The sequence below is a fragment of the Choloepus didactylus genome, chromosome 10, assembly GCF_015220235.1.
Source record: "Choloepus didactylus isolate mChoDid1 chromosome 10, mChoDid1.pri, whole genome shotgun sequence".
Taxonomy (NCBI): domain Eukaryota; kingdom Metazoa; phylum Chordata; class Mammalia; order Pilosa; family Megalonychidae; genus Choloepus; species Choloepus didactylus.
Genome location: NC_051316.1, coordinates 14,460,932 through 14,480,367, shown reverse-complemented (window position 1 = coordinate 14,480,367; position 19,436 = coordinate 14,460,932). Strand labels below are relative to the sequence as shown.

At 38.0% G+C, this 19,436-nt stretch overlaps 1 long non-coding RNA gene and 1 pseudogene across 2 annotated transcripts in view; one reads left to right on the top strand and one right to left on the bottom strand.

The window, feature by feature from the left end:
• The window catches only part of LOC119505744, a 310,630-nt gene that overhangs the window by 60,651 nt on the left and 230,543 nt on the right, over window positions 1–19,436 (top strand). The window lies entirely within an intron of this gene.
• On the bottom strand, window positions 15,110–16,577 carry LOC119505740 (annotated as a pseudogene).

Here is a 19,436-nt window from a genome sequence, read left to right as displayed (position 1 = left end):
AGAAAGGACAACCACATACATCAGTCACTGAACTTTCCCAGTTAAAATTAGGAAAAGAAAAAACAAAACCAATAGCAAGTATAAAAAAGGAAATAATAACATTTAGAGATTATGAAAGAAATAGAGCCTGGAAAAATACATAGAAAATCAATAAAACTTAAGATAAATAATGACAAAACAAGATTTTAAAAATGGAAAATCCTCCAGCTAGATTAGCTAAGATCAGAGAAAAGCAATACATTACTATCAGAATTGAAAGTGCACGTATCAGTGAAAACATTACCGAATTAAAAAAAATTATGAAGAATACAGTGAACAAATGTATGCCAACCAATTACATAAATTTCATGAAATGGAACATGTGGTTGACATGCTTTTTTTATCAGTGAATCCTTAATAACCTACACAAGTCTACTGGAATTTATAAACAAGTTTAGCAACATTCTAGGAGGCAAGTGGTTTACAAAACTCAATAGCATTTCTATTCAAAAATGAAATTAAGGGAACAGTTCCATTCACAATAGCAATAAAACAATCAAAAACTTTAGAATAATTTTAACAAATAAATTGAAGATGTGTATGGTGAAAGCAAAGAACTGTTGGAAGAACTTAAAGATCTACTTAAATGGAAAACCTCCCACATACACAAATCTGAAGACCTACTAGGGAAAGTTCAAGGGGAAATGCAAGAGACACAGAATGGCGAACAAGTGACTATCAGTGTAAGGGTTTGTTTTTTTTTTTTTTTTCTGAGCTCTAAATTCAATTCCATGAATCTATGTGTCTATCCTTATGCCAGAAGCCCCCTGACTTAAGCAGCAAATCAGACCTCAGTAATTTTATACTGTAATAAGCACCTTGATTGTGTATTTTCTTATTTTTACAGTCTTTTCGTTTTGTATTTAACATCAGTGGAATGAGTCAGATTCAGAAAATAATTGTAAATGTTCATTTTCAGTATCTTACAGTGATACGATTTTGTATATACATAAAAGTATACCACCAGATCAAAAAAAAAGTTTTAAGTACTGTAGCTTTGTAGTAAGTTTTGATGTGTGAAGTGTGAGTTGTCCTTTCTGAAAATTGTTTTGCCTATTTGAAACCCCTTTCAGTTCCATCTGAATTTGCCGACTGGCTTTTCCCAGTCTGCAAAATGTGCTGGAATTGTGATGGGAACCTCCTTGAATGTAGCTCAATGTAGGGATTACTGACAGCTTAAGAATGTTAAGTCTTCAAATCCATGAAGTCCTGGAAAAAAAAGAAACCACCAAATTCTCCAGATATATGGGCTATTTGATGTATTGTAGCAAATATTATTAATATATTAAAAAATGAGAAAACTTTACAGGATGATGGAAATATTGTATATCCTGATTGAGGTATTTGTTATATCATGTTAAAATATAGACACCATATAAACTAAAATATAATGTAACAGTAAAATATATGCAAATTCAAATTAAGTATATACAGTTTTTAAGCATTAAATTATCTATCTATATATATATTTTTAACCCTTCATAGATCATCAACCTAGCAAACTGAGAGGAGTGATTCTAAGAAAATGTCTACCGTCCTCCTTCTCATCTGATCCTTAGAGGCATATCTAGGTTGAAATAGAGAAACAAGCAATCTTCAGTATTTGAGTCCCAGGAATTGCTGCTGAGTCCCTGGGGCATGACTTTCTGGGTCTTTGATGGTTCTACAGGCTGACAAGGGCACTACTCCCTAAAATGTCCCAGGTCTCCCTCTACCCTCTCCAATATGTATTTCATTCCACCAGAAAGAGTAATGAACAAACATGTTCATATTTAAGTTAGTCATTTTTTTCTTTCTAATTCCTCCTCCCAACAATCCAGCTTGTTTCCATTTTGGAGACCAGAGGTTGAGATTAAGGCAGGTGACATGACCTTCTTGGGGTCTCACATCCAGAAAGTGTCACATCTCGTTCTGAACTCCCATCTCCCTGTGGTTCCACACTCCCTGAAATTTCCCACTGCAGGGTCTCCTTGGAACATAATTCCCTCTTTGCCTGTTTCTGCTGGGTTCAGGGATTAACACGCAAACCCCTATACCAAACACTGACAGTACCCAACCCTAAACCATATACCCTGATGACAAATAACCACATTTGAATGGATACTTCACTGTCTGCTGGATTAAGTGAGGCTGAATTATCTGGTAGTCAGGGGTACTCACAGCACAGTACAACTACAGAGGAGGTGATTCCTGATGAACATATTTTCACACTTCTTCAGAATGATGAATTCTTATTTCAATTTTAACTTGCATGAATCATAATTTAGGAAACCCTCTCATTTAGTGATTTCTGGCAACAGTCAAAGGAAAGAAACATTCTCCTGGTACCAGCATTCTGGAAAGAACACTGTATATGTTTATTTTTTTGCTGTGGATTCAAAATATTTACATAGAAATGATAATTTTCCAAGTGCAATCCAACAAGTAGTTAGAGACCAAAATCCAAAGAATGTTATGGTCAGAGTTCCACAGAATCAGCTATTTCACCATTGCGAAAAACAACATATATGCAAAAAGGTGACAACCCTCAAAGTACAATTCAACAAGTGGTTATATAGGAAATTTCCAAGAATGCCATTGCTTACAGTACTACAGTGTGAGTCACCTCCTCACGGTGACAACTTTCAAATTACAATCCAATAAGCAGCTATATAGCAAATTTCAAAGAAAGTTATGGGTCATTTTTCTACCTTTTCTGTTCTTTCCTTCAAGCCATTCCAACACTCCAGCAACTAAGAAAAATAACATTATACAGAGAGTCCATATTAAAATTCTTCCATTAAATTCTAACTTCTCTGTTGCTACCCCTTCCTCCAGTCCACTCACTTTCCCAATCTTCAGGGATGTCCAGGCAGTGACCTCACTAACTTGTTCATGTTGAAAAGGGGTATTGATGTCATGGAAAAAGGGGATGTAACTGGTTGATGTTCTTGAAGAGGCTGTTGCCTCTGGGTTTGGGACATAGCTAGCACAGGAGACCTCTGGAAGATTTAAGTTTCAGAGGAATAAACTTAGTGAGTGAAACTTATAGAGTCTCAGATGAGACCCAGGTATTCTTTACAGTTTGTGAGACTGCTGTTGACTTGGGCTTATCATACTGTGGCCATTTGGAATATCTAACTGAAGCTTGTATAGGAGTAGCCTACAGAACACCTCCTTGAATCCACTTGAAATCTCTTAGCCACTGAAAACTTATTTTGTTGCCTTTCTTTGCCCCTTTTGGTCAAAAAAGCATTATCAACCCCTTGATGTCAGGGTCAGGGTCCTTTCTGGAATCCATGACCCACGTTGCCAGGGAGATTCACTCACCTGAGAGGGTCCTGTCCCACATTGGGGGAAGGGTGATGAATTTATTTGCAGAGTTGGGCTTAGAGAAAGAAAGGCCACATTTGAGCAACAAAAGAGGTTCCCTGGTGGTGACTTCTAGGCATAAGTATAGGTGGGCTCAGCCTCCTCTTTACTGCCATAAGTTTCACAGGAGCAAGCCTCAGGATTCAGGGCTTGACTTATAAAGTTGTGGGTTCCTAATTTCATATAGCATATATTCTGTCCATGATATTCAATCAATTTCTCACATATTCATCACTTCATTGTACAATCCTAATCACTCTCCATTTTATACAATTCTCATGACCCTAACAACCCCATAGCTCTTTCCAGCCCATAGTTATTTGTCCCTAGGATTTGCGTGGTAATAGCAATATATTCATATCAATTATAATCCCTATGCAACAGGTAGAGTTTTCCCATATACTACTCCCTTGTCAACTGTCTGTACCAGTGTCGTAACTTCAAAGTATATCATGCAAAAACCTATCCATATTTGTAGTGCTCAGCTGTGCCATACATGCCTTTAAATAACCCCTTTCAATCATGTTTGCCTTCCATGAAGCTCTGATAGTTATAATCCCATTAACAATCAGCACCCCTATCCATTCCCTTACCTTTAAATTCACCCTCCTAAATATCTGAACATATTAGGTTATCATTCCTCCTCCATTAGCTACTGTCTATCTCTATGTCCCTAATATTCTAAATTATAAGACATTGATTTTACATTGTTCAGGTAGTTCATAGTAGTGGTAACATACAATATATTTCCTTTTCTGTCTGACTTATTTCACTCAGCATTATATCTTCAAGGTTCATCCATGTTGCCGTATGTTTCAGGACGTTGTTCCTTCTTACTGCTGAATAGTAATCCATCATATGTATATACCATATTTTTTTTATCCTTTCATCTGTTGAAGAACACTTGGAATGTTTCCATCTCTTGACAATTGTGAACAATGCTGCTATGAACACTGGTGTACAAATATCTGTTCATGTCACTCCTTTCACATTTCTGGGAATATACTGAAAAGGGGAATTGCTGGATTGTAGGGTAATTTGATATCTAGTTGTGCCAGTTTGGATGTATTACATCCCCCAAAACACCATGTTCTTTAATGCAATCTTGTGGGGGCAGACATACTTAATCTTGATTAGGTTGGAACTTTGGATTGGGTTGTTTCCATTGAGATGTAACCTACCAAACTGTAGGTGATGACTCTGATTGGATTACTTCCATGGAGGCGTGGCCATGCCCATTCAGCATGGGTCTTAATTACATCATGGGAGCCCTATAAGAACTCAAACAGAAAGAGCTTGCTGCAGCTTAGAGAGACATTTTGCAGACAGCTGTTCAAAACAGATTTTTGCTGATGCTTTGGAGATGCTAGCACAGAGTTGGCCCTGAGAAGCAAAGCCTAGAAACATTTTGGAGAATGCCATTTTGAAATGCAACCCAGGAGCAACCAGATGCCAGCAACATGCCTTCCCAGCTAATAAAGGTTTTCCAGACGCCATTGGCCATTCTTCAGTGAAGGCACCCTGTTGTTGATGATGCCTTACTTTGGACATTTTTATGGCCTTCAGACTGTAAATTTGTAACCAAATAAACTCCCTTTATAAGAGCCAATCCATTTCTGGTATTTTGCATAATGGCAGCATTATCAGACTGGAACACTAGTTTTCTGAGAAACCTCCAAACTGTCTTCCACAGTGGTTGTAACATTATACATTACCACCAGCAATTAAGAAGAGTTCCAATTCTCCACATTGTCTCCAGCATTTGTTGTTTCTTCTTTGTTTAATTACAGCAATTCTTATTGCTGTGAGATGGTATCCCATTGTGGTTTTGATTTGTATTTCCATAAAAGCTAGTGAAGATGAAAACTTTTTTCATGTGTTTTTTAGACATTTGTATTTCCTCTTCAGAAAAATGTTTTCTGCTCTTTGGCCCATTTTGTAATTTTGCCATTTGTTTTATTGTTGTTGAGTTGTAGGATTTCTTTATATATGCAGTATATCAGTCTTTATCAAATATATGTTTTCCAAATATTATCTCCTATTGAGTTGATTGCCTCTTCACCTTTTTGACAAAGTCCTTAGAGGCAGAGAAGATTTTGATTTTGATAAGTTACCATTTATTTATGTTTCTTTCATTGCTTGTGCTTTGAATGTAAGGTCTAAGAAGCTATCTCCTAGTATTAGATCTTGAAGATGTTTCCCTACAATATCTTCTGAAGTTTTACACTACTGTCTCATATATTGAAGTCTTTGATCCATGTTGAGTTCATTTTTTTATAGGGTGTGATGTAGGGGTCCTCTTTCATTATTTTAGATATGGATATCTAGTTATCCCAGTCCCATTTGTTGAAGAGACTATTCTGTAGATTTGGAGACGTTACCAAAATCAGTCAACCACAGATCTAGGGGTCTATTTTTGAACTTTGAATTTGATTCCAGTGATCAGTATATCTATGTTTATACCAATACCATGCTGTTTGGATACTGCAGCTTTATAGTAGTATAAATAACAAGCAAAATCTTTATGCAACCAATCAGGAGCTCCAAAGTACATGAGACAATCATTGGCTGAACTGAAGGGAGCAATAGGCATTTCTACAATCATAGTGGGAGACTTCAATATACCACTCTCTTCTATAGATAGAACAACTAGACAGAGGACCAATAAGGAAATTAAGAAAATAAACAATATGATAAATCAATTAAACTTAACAGAAGTATATAGATTGTTTCATCTCAAAGTACCAGGATATACATTCTTCTCTAGTGCTCCCAGAATATTCTCCAGGACAGATCATAGGCTGGGTCACAAAACAAGTTTTAATAAATTTTAAAAGATTAAAATTATTCAAAGCACATTCTCTGACGATAATGGAATGCAACTAGAAATCAGTAACCACCAAAGAACCAGATCTTTCACAAATATATGGAGGTTAAACAACACGCTCCTAAACAACAGTGGGTGAAAGAAGAAATTTCAAGAGAAATAGGTAAATATCTGGAGACAAATGAAAATGAGAACATAATGTGGCAAAATATATGGGATGCAATGAAGGCAGTGTTGAGAGGGAAATATATAGCTCTAAATGGATATACCAAAAAGGAAGAAAGATGTAAACCAAAGATCTACCTGAACAACTGAAGAGGCTAGAGAATGATCAGCTAACTAACCCTAAAGCAGCTAGAAAGAAACAAATAACAAAGTTTAACACTGAAACAAATGAGCTGGAGAAAAGAAAAAAAAATAGAGTAAACAAAATCAAATGTTTGTTCTTTGAGAAGATCAACAAGATAGACATACCCTTAGCTAAACTGACACAGTCAAAAAGAAGACCCAAATAAACATAATCAGAAATGAGAGTGGATTAATTACTATGAAACATGAAGAAATAAAAAAAATCATAAAAGGATACTATGAACAACTGTATGCAAACAAGATAGACAATTTAAAGGATATGGACAATTTCCTGGAAACACATGAGCACCCTAGACTGACCCAAGAAAAAATAGAAGACCTCAACAAATCAATTACAAGCAAAGAGACCCAATCAGTCATCAAAAATCTACCTACAAATAAAATCCCAGGGTCAGATGGATTCACAGCGGAATTTTACCAAGCTTTCCCAAAGAATTGACACCATTCATGCTCAAACAAAAGGAACACTACATAACTCATTTTTGGAAGCTAATATTACTCTAATACCAAAACCAGAAAAACATACACACACACACACACAAAAGGAAAACTAGAGGTCAATCACCCTAAAAAATATAGATGCAAAAACTCTCAACAAAATACTGGAAATCAAATCCAAAATCACATTATAAAAATCATACACCATGATAAAGCAGGGTTCATTCCTAGCATGCAAAAGTGGTTCAACACAAGAAGATCAATCAATGATATAAAATATTAAAAAATGCGAACAGAAAAATCAAATGATCATTTCAATAGATGCTGAAAAAGCATTTGAGAAAATTCAACATCCCTTTTTGATAAAAACACTTCAAAACGTAAGCATTGAAGGAACCTTCCTCAATATGATACAGAGCATATATGAAAAACCCACAGCCAGCATAGTACTCAACAGTGAGAGACTGAAAGCCTTCTCCCTATGTGCCAGTTTGGATATATTATATCATCCCCCCCCAAAAAAACTATGTTTTAATCCATTTTGTGGAATGTTTGGATTACATTGTTTCCATGGAGATGTGACTCACTCAACTGTAGGTGATAACTTTGATTATATTATTTCCATGGAGGTGTGGCCCCTCCCATTCAATGTGGGTCTTGATTAGGTTACTGGAGTCCTTTTAAACAGCTGACACAAGGTGACACTTAGAGACCCTTGGAAATGTGAGCAGAAGGACATTTGGAGATGCTTAGCTAAGAGTTGCTAACCCAGAATTTGCTCCGGAGAAGCTAAGAAAGACAAACCCAGAAACATTTTGGAGAATGCCTTTTTTAAACTCATTTTATTGAGATATATCCACATACCATGCAGTCATACAAAACAAAGTGTACAGAAATCATAAATGCCCAGTGAACTCCAAATAGAATAAATCCAAATAAACCAACTCCGAGACATATTCTGATCACACTCTCAAATACTGAAGAGAAGGAGAAAGTTCTGAGAGCAGCAAGAGAAAAGCAATTCACCACATACAAAGGAAACAGCATAAGACTAAGTAGTGACTACTCAGCACCACCCTGGAGGCAAGAAGGCAGTGGCATGACATATTTAAAATTCTGAGCGAGAAAAATTTCCAACCAAGAATCCTTTATCCAGCAAAGCTCTCCTTCAAATTTGAGGGAAAGCTTAAATTTTTCACAGACAAACAAATGATGAGAGAGTTTGCTAATAAGAGGCCTGCCCTACTGGAGATACTAAAGGAAGCCCTACAGACAGAGAAACAAAGAAAGGAGAGAGAGACATGGAGAAAGGTTCAGTACTAAAGAGATTTGGTATGGGTACATTAAAGGATATTAATAGAGAGAGGGGAAAATATATATGACAAACATAAACCAAAGGATAAGATGGCTGATTCAAGAAATGCCTTCACGGTTAAAACATTGAATGTAAATGGATTAAACTCCCCAATTAAAAGGTGTAGATTCAGAGAATGGATTTAAAAAATGAACCATCAGTATGTTGCATGCAAGAGACTCATCTTAGACACAGGGACACAAAGAAATTGAAAGTGAAAGGATGGAAAAAAATATTTCATGCAAGCTACAGCCAAAAGAAAGCAGGTGTAGCAAAATTAATCTCAGGTAAAACAGACTTTAAATGCAAGGATGTTATGAGAGACAAAGAAGACCACTACATACTAATAAAAGGGGCAATTCAACAAGAAGAAATAACAATCATAAATGTTTATGCACCCAGTCAAGGTGCCACAAAATACATGAGAGAAACACTGGCAAAACTAAAGGAAGCAATTGATGCTTCCACAATAATTGTGGGAGACTTCAACACATTACTCTCTCCTATAGATACATCAACCAGACAGAAGACCAATAAGGAAACTGAAAACCTAAACAATCTGATAAATGAATTTGATTTAACAGACATATATAGAACATTACATCCCAAATCACCAGGATACACATTCTTCTCTAGTGCTCAAGGAACATTCTCAAGAATAGATCATATGCTGGTACATAAAACAAGCCTCAATAAATTTTAAAAAATTGAAATTATTCAAAGCATGTTCTCTGATCACAAAGAAATACAATTAGAAGTCAATAGCCATCAGAGACTTAGAAAATTCACAAATACCTGGAGGTTAAACAACATGCTCCTACACAATCAGTGGGTTAAACAGGAAATAGCAAGAGAAATTGTTAAATATATAGAGATGAATGAAAATGAGAACACAACATACCAAAACCTATGGGATGCAGCCAAAGCAGTACTGAGGGGGAAATTTATAGCACTAAATGCATATATTAAAAAGAAGAAAGAGCCAAAATCAAAGAAGTAATAGATCAACTGAAGAAGCTAGAAAATGAATGGCAAACCAATCCTAAGCCAAGCAGAAGAAAAGAAATAACAAGGATTAAAGCAGAAATAAATGACATAGAGAACAAAAAAAGACAATAGAGAGGATAAATAACACCAAAAGTTAGTTCTTTGAAAAGATCAACAAGATTGACAAGCCCCTGGCTAGACTGACAAAATCAAAAAGAAAGAAGACCCATGTAAACAAAATAATGAATGAGAAAGGGGACATTACTGTGGATCCTGAAGAAATCAAAAAAATTATAAGAGGATACTATGAACAACTGTGTGCCAACAAACTGGACAATATAGAGGAAATGGACAATCTCCTGGAAACATATGAGCAACCTAGACTGACCAGAGAAGAAACAGAAGACCTCAACCAACCAATCACAAGCAAAGAGATCCAATCAGTCACCAAACAGCTTCCCACAAATAAATGCCCAGGGCCACATGGCTTCACAGGGGAATTCTACCAAAATTTCCAAAAAGAACTGACACTGATCTTACTTAAACTCTTTCAAAACATTGAAGAAAATGGAATACTACCTAACTCATTTTATGAAGCTCATATCAATCTAATACCAAAACCAGGCAAAGATGCTACAAAAAAGGGAAACTACTGGCCAATCTCCTAATAAATACAGATGCAAAAATTCTCAACAAAATACTTGCAAATCAAATCCAAAGACACATTAAAAAAATCATACACCATGACCAAGTGGGGTTCATTCCAGGCATGCAAGGATGGTTCAACATAAGAAAATCAATCAATGTATTACAACACATTAACAAACCAAAATGGAAAAATCAAATGATCATCTCAATAGATGCTGAAAATGCATTTGACAAAATCCAACATCCGTTTTTTATAAAATCACTTCAAAAGGTAGTAATTAAAGGAAACTTCCTCAATCTGATAAAGAGCATATTTGAAAAACCCACAGCCAGCATAGTACTCAATGGTGAGAGACTGAAAGCCTTCCCTCTAAGATCAGGAATAAGACAAGGATGTCCACTATCACCACTGTTATTCAACATTGTGCTCGAAGTGCTAGCCAGGGCAATCCAGCAAGACAAAGAAATAAAAAGCATCCTAATTGGAAAGGAAGAAGTAAAACTGTCATTCTTTACAGATGATATGATCTTATATCTGGAAAACCCTGAGAAATCAACAATACAGATACTAGAGCTAATAAACAAATTTAGCAAAGTAGCGGGATACAAGATTAAAGCACGTAAGTCAGTAACGTTTCTGTATGCTACAAATGAACAAACTGAAGAGACACTCAAGAAAAAGATACCATTTTCCATAGCAACTAAAAAAATCAAGTACCTAGGAATAAACTTAACCAATGATGTAAAAGACCAATCAAAGAAAACTACATAACTCTTCTAAAAGAAATAGAAGGAGACCTTAAAAGATGGAAAAATATTCCATGTTCATGGATAGGAAGGCTAAATGTCATTAAGATGTTAATTCTACCCATACTCATCTACAGATTCAATGCAATACCAATCAAAATTCCAACCACCTACTTTGCAGACTTGGAAAAGCTAGTAATCAAATTCATTTGGAAAGGGAAGATGCCTCAAATTGATAAAGACACTCTAAAAAGAAAAACAAAGTGGGAGGACTCACACTCCCTGACTTTGAAGCTTATTATAAAGCCACAGTTGTCAAAACAGCATGGTACTGGCACAAAGATAGACATATTGAACAATGAAATCGAATTGAGAATTCGGAGATGGACCCCCAGATCTATGGCTGACTGAACTGAGTCATAATGGTCTTTTCAACAAATGGGGCTGGAAGAGTTGGATATCCATACCCAAAAGAATGAAAGAGGACCCCTACCTCGCACCCTACACAAAAATTAACTCAAAATGGACGAAAGAGCTCAATAGAAAAGAAAGTACCATAAAACTCCCAGAAGATAATGTAGGAAAACATCTTCAAGACCTTGTATTAGGCAGCCACTTCCTAGACTTTACACCCAAAGCACAAGCAACAAAAGAAAAAAAATAGATAAATGGGAACTCCTCAAGCTTCAAAGTTTCTGCACCTCAAAGGAATTTCTCAAAAAGGTAAAGAGGCAGCCAACTCAATGGGAACAAATTTTTGGAAACCATGTATCTGACAAAAGACTGATATCTTGCATATATAAAGAAATCCTACAACTCAATGACAGTAGTACAGACAGCCCAATTATAAAATGGGCAAAAGATATGAAAAGACAGTTCTCTGAAGAGGAAACACAAATGGCCAAGAAACACATGAAAAAATGTTCAGCTTCACTAGCTATTAGAGAGATGCAAATTAAGACCACAATGAGATACCATCTAACACCGATTAGAATGGCTGCCATTAAACAAACAGGAATCTACAAATGCTGGAGGGGATGTGGAGAAATTGGAACTCTTATTCATTGTTGGTGGGACTGTATAATGGTTCAGCCACTCTGGAAGTCAGTCTGGCAGTTCCGTAGAAAACTAGATATAGAGTTACCATTCGATCCAGCGATTGCACTTCTCGGTATATATCCGGAAGATAGGAAAGCAGTGACACGAACAGATATCTGCACGCCAATGGTCATAGCAGCATTATTCACAATTGCCAAGAGATGGAAACAACCCAAATGTCCTTCAACAGATGAGTGGATAAATAAAATGTGGTATATACACACGATGGAATACTACACGGCAGTAAGAAGGAACGATCTCGTGAAACACATGACAACATGGATGAACCTGAAGACCTAGTGCTGAGCGAAATAAGCCAGGCACAAAAAGAGAAATATTATATGCTACCACTAATGTGAACTTTGAAAAATGTAAAACAAATGGTTTATAATGTAGAATGTAGGGGAACTAGCAATAGAGAGCAATTAAGGAAGGGGGAACAATAATCCAAGAAGAACAGATAAGCTATTTAACGTTCTGGGGATGCCCAGCAATGACTATGGTCTGTTAATTTCTGATGGATATAGTAGGAACAAGTTCACAGAAATGTTGCTATATTAGGTAACTTTCTTGGGGTAAAGTAGGAACATGTTGGAAGTAAAGCAGTTATCTTAGTTTAGTTGTCTTTTTCTTATTGCCTTGTTATGGTCTCTTTGAAATGTTCTTTAATTGTATGGTTTTTTTTTTAATTTTTTTTTCATACAGTTGATTTAAAAAAAAAAAAGTTAAAAAAAAAAAAAAAAACAAGGAAAAAAAATATGTAGAGCCCCCTTGAGGAGCCTGTGGAGAATGCAGGGGTATTGGCCTACCTCACCTCGATGGTTGCTAATATGACCACAAACATAGGGGACTGGTGGTTTGATGGGTTGAGCCCTCTACCATAGGATTTACCCTTGGGAAGATGGTTGCTGCAAAGGAGAGGCTAGGCCTCCCTATAATTGTGCCTAAGAGGCTCCTCCCGAATGCCTCTTTGTTGCTCAGATGTGGCCCTCTCTCTCTAGCTAAGCCAACTTGAAAGGTGAAATCACTGCCCTCCCCCCTACGTGGGATCAGACACCCAGGGGAGTGAATCTACCTGGCAACGTGGAATATGACTCCTGGGGAGGAATGTAGACCTGGCATCGTGGGGCAGAGAACATCTTCTTGACCAAAAGGGGTATGTGGAAGGAAATGAAATAAGCTTCAGTGGCAGAGAGATTCCAAAAGGAGCCGAGAGGGCACTCTGTTGGGCACTCTTACGCACAATTTAGACAACCCTTTTTAGGTTCTAAAGAATTGGGGTAGCTGGTGGTGGATACCTGAAGCTATCAAACTACAACCCAGAACCCATGAATCTCGAAGACAATTGTATAAAAATGTAGCTTATGAGGGGTGACAATGGGACTGGGAAAGCCATAAGGACCACACTCCACTTTGCCTAGTTTATGGATGGATGAGTAGAAAAATAAGGGAAGGAAACAAACAAACAAACAGACAAGGGTACCCAGTGTTCTTTTTTACTTCAATTGCTCTTTTTCACTTTAATTATTATTCTTGTTATTTTTGGGTGTGTGCTAGTGAAGGTGTCAGGGATTGATTTAGGTGATGAATGTACAGCTATGTAATGGTACTGTGAACAATCAAATGTACGATTTGTTTTGTATGACTGCATGGTATGTGAATATATCTCAATAAAATGAAAATTAAAAAAAAAAGAGGCAATCAACAAAAAATCCCATTCACAGTTCCAACTTAAAAAAAATCAAGTATGTAGAATAAATTTAACTAAGGATGTAAAACACCTCTACACAGAAAATTATAAATTCTTATTAAAGACATCAAAGGGAACCTAAAGAGGTGGAAAGATATTCTGTATTCATGGATAGGAAGGCTATACCTTGTTAAGATTTCAATCCTACCCAAAGTGATCTACAGATTCAACTCAATTTCCATCAAAATTCCAACGGCCTGCTTAGCAGACTTGAAAAGCTTGTTATCAAATTTATTTGGAAGGGAAAGGAGTCTCAAATTCAAAAAAAATATTCTAAAAAAGAAAAACAAAGTGGGAGGACTTAGACTTCCAGACTTTTAGCTTACTGTATATGTTTATTTCCACCAATTTTGACTTTCTAATGCTATGTTCAATTGAAAACAAAAATACAATTAAAGAAAAGTTTTAAGTAAACAAATTGTGAACCAATGATAACACAAACGTGTTCACTTTTTTCTTCAGTGACACACTTTTTTTAAAAGGCAACTAATAAAGAGGTAGCAATTTTATGCATATTAAATGTTTAAGAAATACAACTACTACAATAAATATGGCCCTTTATCTTGGAAATCACCTGAGGTTTGCTTGTGGAAGAGGATGATCTGAAATCAGAAATCACAATACTAGATGTGCATGGGTGTGGCTCCCAAGGCATGAGGTGAACTGAGACAGCTGTTGAGTATTTGAGGTGTGTTTTGTGCATTCTGCTCAGTCCAACTGGGTGTAGTTGCCTGTGTTCACCTAGTGTTTCTCAGGAACAAAATTACACATTATCAAACTTGAAATTTGTGTTTCATGACCAGATTATCCCTGAATCTAATAATAAGGTTAGAACAAATTCACGTTTTCAAAAGCAAGTAAGAATGGTTATTGCAGGTTATAAGGATCATGCACATTTGTACCAGCTGTAGCATGATAGCAGCCACAAGCAACATGTAAAGGGATGAGTGTGGCTGCATTCTAAGAAAACATTATTATGGATACTGAATCTTCTCTGACATTTCATGCCCCTGTATTTCTACTTCCCTTGAGGGGAGGATTCCTCCTGCAGCTGTTTCATCCACAGCTGAGATCTGAGTCTTCAGATCACCCCCCTCCTCGTTGCAGGCATTCTGCCAGCATAGCTGGTGTTGGGGCAGGTAGAAAACTTTCCCTCTGGGCATGAACCAGGTGGGTAGAGCCTGAAGAAACAAACTTATAGGACAAAATGGGGTCCTGTGTAAACTGGGTAAGACTCTACTCCTGAGACAGGAACAGGGAAGAATTCCCATCATCAGCTAAAGAGGGTGAGCAGAAAAAACACCATTGACTACATCAAATCACAGAATTCAATAAATACCTCTCTTCTGTTTTTATCCACATCCCAGTGACTTGACACAACAATGCCAGAGAAAGTACTTATTCCAAGCACCAAGTGGGGAGTGGGGAAGTTGAATTTCCAAGTCAGGTCTCAGAACTGAGCAGTGCTGAAGACCTAGAATGGAAGGAAGAGTCAGCCAGATGCTCAGTCCTTCCTGTCCAAGACAGGCGAGTCACAGACAACCCCATGACCCATCCCTGCCCTGATCCATATCTTCAGGCAGTAAAGGCTGGGTCTCATTCTTAGCCACCAACAGGAGTCCTGGTGTCCTCCCAAGCCCCTTGGGCCAGGACAGGTGTCTCTTTCCTCAGTCCATGTTGATGGGGACATCTTCCACATCTCGGGGGACTGCATTCTGAAGCTCGCACCTGATCTCAGGGGATTGTGGATGGGGCTACAGCCAGAGCAGTTCCAGGAGAGCCTCTTTCTGATCTGTGGCCAGTCTGCCTTGTAAGGCTGGACCAGGGTCAGGAGGCATTGGCGCCAGAGCATGAGGAGTTTGCGCTTCTCTGTCCTGAACCCCAGGAAATGGAAGACCAGGGCATCCAGCACCTAGTAGGGCAGAGCATACTTCTTGTCCAGCAGCAGTAAGAGGCAGATGCTGTTGGTACTGCTGTATTCTATCTCAGCAGTTTTCAGCATGGCTGCACTGGAGTGCAACACACGGATGGAGCGCTTGATGACAATGCTACCCACAATGATGGCTTTCCTCAGGGTACAGGTGCCTGAGTCACACAGTGGGATCAGGATCCCTTTGAACCAGGCTCCAGGCTTGAAGAGGGCCTTCTTGAGAGCCATGTAGAGGTGGAAATTGAGTCATTTGTATTCAGCAATGTCATCTCATACTCAGGAAAGGACAAGTTGTAGAAGCACAGGGTCATGTGTTCCTTTAGGTTAGAGGTGAAAATCCTGGTGGCTTGGTACATGGCAGCTGCAGTCGAGGTCTCAGGCTCTGTGACATAAAGGATCTGCTCCCAGTTGGAGAGTGCAGGGATGGTCTTAAATGCCTTGGGTAGTTTATCACCATGGTACTTTGATAACACCTCCCGGACCCCTCTGTAGACCTCCAGAACCCGGGGGTCCAGCCGGGGCATCGGGAAGTCCAGCTTCCATGACGTGACCATTTCAACCTCCGTGCGCTTCTCGGTCAGCTTCTCCATGATAATGTCAGCCAGGGTGTGCCTAGCATGAGGGTTCTTCTTCAGTGAACTCTCAATGGTACGCCCGTCTGGCAGGGTCCATGTCCACTTCGGCATGGTGGCTCACCCCTGTCATTGTGGCAGCCTTCTCCAGGGTGGGCCACTCCTCATCCTCATCATCCTATCCATCCTGTGGCACTCCTGGACCCAGCTGCCTATGCACTCCCTCGGCATCGTGGGCCTGTCGCCAGCACCATGCTTGGCCTCCAGCTCCTCCTGCTGCTGCCTTGCTTGCTGCAAAATCTGTCGGGTCCAGTTAGGGCCCCACATACTCATCCTCTTCTCCAGCTGCATGGCCCTGCCGCTCTTCCCGGGCCCCTGCCCGCACCGCGTCCCCAGCTAGGATCTGCTCTGCCAGAGGCACAAGTTTCCTTGACCCCTGGCCCCCAGGCCGCCTTGAATTTGGGCATTTTTCTCGAAAAAGTTACTGTGAATATTTACACGTGGGGTCCAAGGCGAGTAGCCAAGGGTGCCACATGTTCACTTTCACATGTTGCCTTAAATCACCATCCACTTGCACACGTATTCACTTAAATACCTGTAACAAATATTTAAATACCATTTTAGAAACTACTTTATATTATTTTAATTAGTTACCTTTAAAATTTTTCATGTGCTTCTGCTAATCATAACATAAAAAAAACTGTCCTGTCTTCCAAGAGATTGATGTGTCATAAATTGCTAACTAACCTGCTGCTTCACCATTGTAGAATAGGTCTTTTTATTTCTGGACTCCCATGTCTATTTATGTCCCAGAGGTTGCCATTAACAAAAAGTTCTCATCAAGGAAAGTTGGTGTCCCAAGAAAGTTCTTTGACTTCTACACATAATTGTTAGTTCTCAGTGGAAGCATAATTTGTCCCTGTTTGTGACACCCTCTTCAGAGACTCCCACCTCTCAATGTGTCAGGGCCAGTGCAGTGACATGATAACCACCTCCCAGTGTGAGCTGAGGTCACCTCACTGGCTTTTATAACTCGGGAATGAACCATTTCCCCAGACACGGCCATCAGTCCCATCCCACCCACACTTCAGGGGCAGCAACACCAGCTCAGGTGAGTCACGTCTCTCTCACACCTTGTCACAGGGAGCAATGGAACAGACTCTTCCAGAGAACTAAACTCCCTTCTCTTATTTTATCTGAAAGCTCTCTGTTCCACATTTCTTCCATTGGAAATTTTCTATCAACCCATTTCATTTCTGCTGTGTCCTCTTTTTGTTTCTCATTGCTCTCCATGTTTTCCATTCCATCCTTGATACATTTCATCCTTTTCCTTAGTGTCTTTCCACTTCTCTTTTCTCACCTCTCTGTTCTCTGTATTCTCTTTTTAAAGGGCAATTATATTTTTATTGTATTGAATCCCTTTCCTGTATTGTAGGCAGCTGACACTCAAACTTCTATATGAGGTACCCACTTTAATCCTCCTTTTTAAATTATTCTAAATTCCTTAGTTCTCACTCCTTGTGGCCTTAGTGTGTAATAGCTATGAACTCTCTCTGGAGTCAGACAGATGGTGTTCAAAACCCTGCTCACCACCTCCTTGCAGTATGAACTTGTGCCGGTTTAACTATCCTCCCTATACTTCTGTTCCCATCTGTGAAGTATGAAAATAGTACTTACTCTATAGTACTGTTGTTATAAGGATTGAATCACTAACACATCCATTGCTCAGACTGATGTCCTTGCTCAATAGGCCCTGAAAGTGTTTGCTGTTACTGTTCTGTGTTGTACACTTGCACTTCCTGCTGTCTGTCGTGCTCAGCCATTGCCTTCTGTCAGCCTTCATTCCTCAGTGAGCTCAGGTTTGATGGTTTTAAGCTGCTTGCTTCAATCAGAGAGACAGATTCTAGATTTTTATCCTTTACTCTCATTTTCCTAATTCCCCATGTTTAGAAAACCGTGGAGTTATTGTAAACATTTTTTTCTCACAGTTTTTACACTCTTCATTTTATTGTAATTTAGATCTCATTTTTCTCTGCTTTCCATTAGTTTTTCCCGAACTTATCTCCTCCGGCTGTCTTTACACCACTGCTATCGAGGCATGCACACAAATGCCCCCACATTCCCCTTCCTTTTATTTAACATTCATTCATTCATGCACTCCATTCTTCACTCACTTTCATTGACTAATTTGCTTAACTCTCCTTATAATGCCTCTCTCTCCACTGTTCTCTTTTGTGCTTTCAATTTTATCTTTAATTTCAGTATAGTCTCTATACACATTCCCTTTAGAAATACCTACTTGTTTTATGGTCAATTCTCATTTAATGTTATATTTACTACATTTTATCATTCTTGATTTACATAGTTCCTCATTTCTTGTCTATTTAAATTGTATTCCTCACCTTCTATTTCTTTGAATTCTGTTCATAATTTATAATTTTAGTAATTCCACATAATAATGTTGGTCCTTTCTAAGTCATTGCCCTTTATCCATTTGTTTTTAACTGTACCCAAATCTGTTCCCATGAACTTTTTCTGTATCATCTCTCTTAATATACCTCTTTACGTCTTTACCTGCTTCTTCCTCTAGATTCCTCCTGCCCCCTCACTTTCCTCACTTTCTTCCTCTCCACAGTAAATTGCTTTTTTCCTTCTCACTTGTTGGTCTTTAAACATATTCTCCAATTCCCCTGTATAATTTTCTTTATTATTAATTTAAGAGGTCATATTAGAGTAACTCTAATGAAATGATGATGTTAGATTACAAGCAGAGCTTTCCTGTTTTAGGTGGAAGAATCAGGAGTATAAATTGACCTGATTTTAATTAGTGATAATGTTTTATAGTGAGAAATATTTTTCAGATTTTTAAGCATTTTTAGATCTGTAGATTTATGTTAATCAATTCCTCAATTTGAATAAAGTGCTAGTCCATTAGTTCTTTATAGATTATTTATCCCAAATAAATCAGTAACTTTCATAAATTACAGAATCCATTACCAACATGCGAAGTACATAATGCACTTTCTGAAATTCATCGCAAAGGATTACTTAGATAAGATATTTGACTAAAATCTTAAAAGAAATAACAGCTATGGGCATTTAGTTCTGAGACACTTAAGCATTTTGTAAAGCTCAGTAAGAAATCAGTTATTTAATAGAAAGGAATCAATGCCTCAGAAAAGACCAGGACAGATATGGTTGACTTAATAATCACATACATGTTACATAACAAAGATTTACTAAAGGAAGGATTTCCTTTAATCTGGGGTAGAAATTTGACTTTTGAAGTTTACAGAATTTGCTTTGCTGATTATTTTTCATTTTCT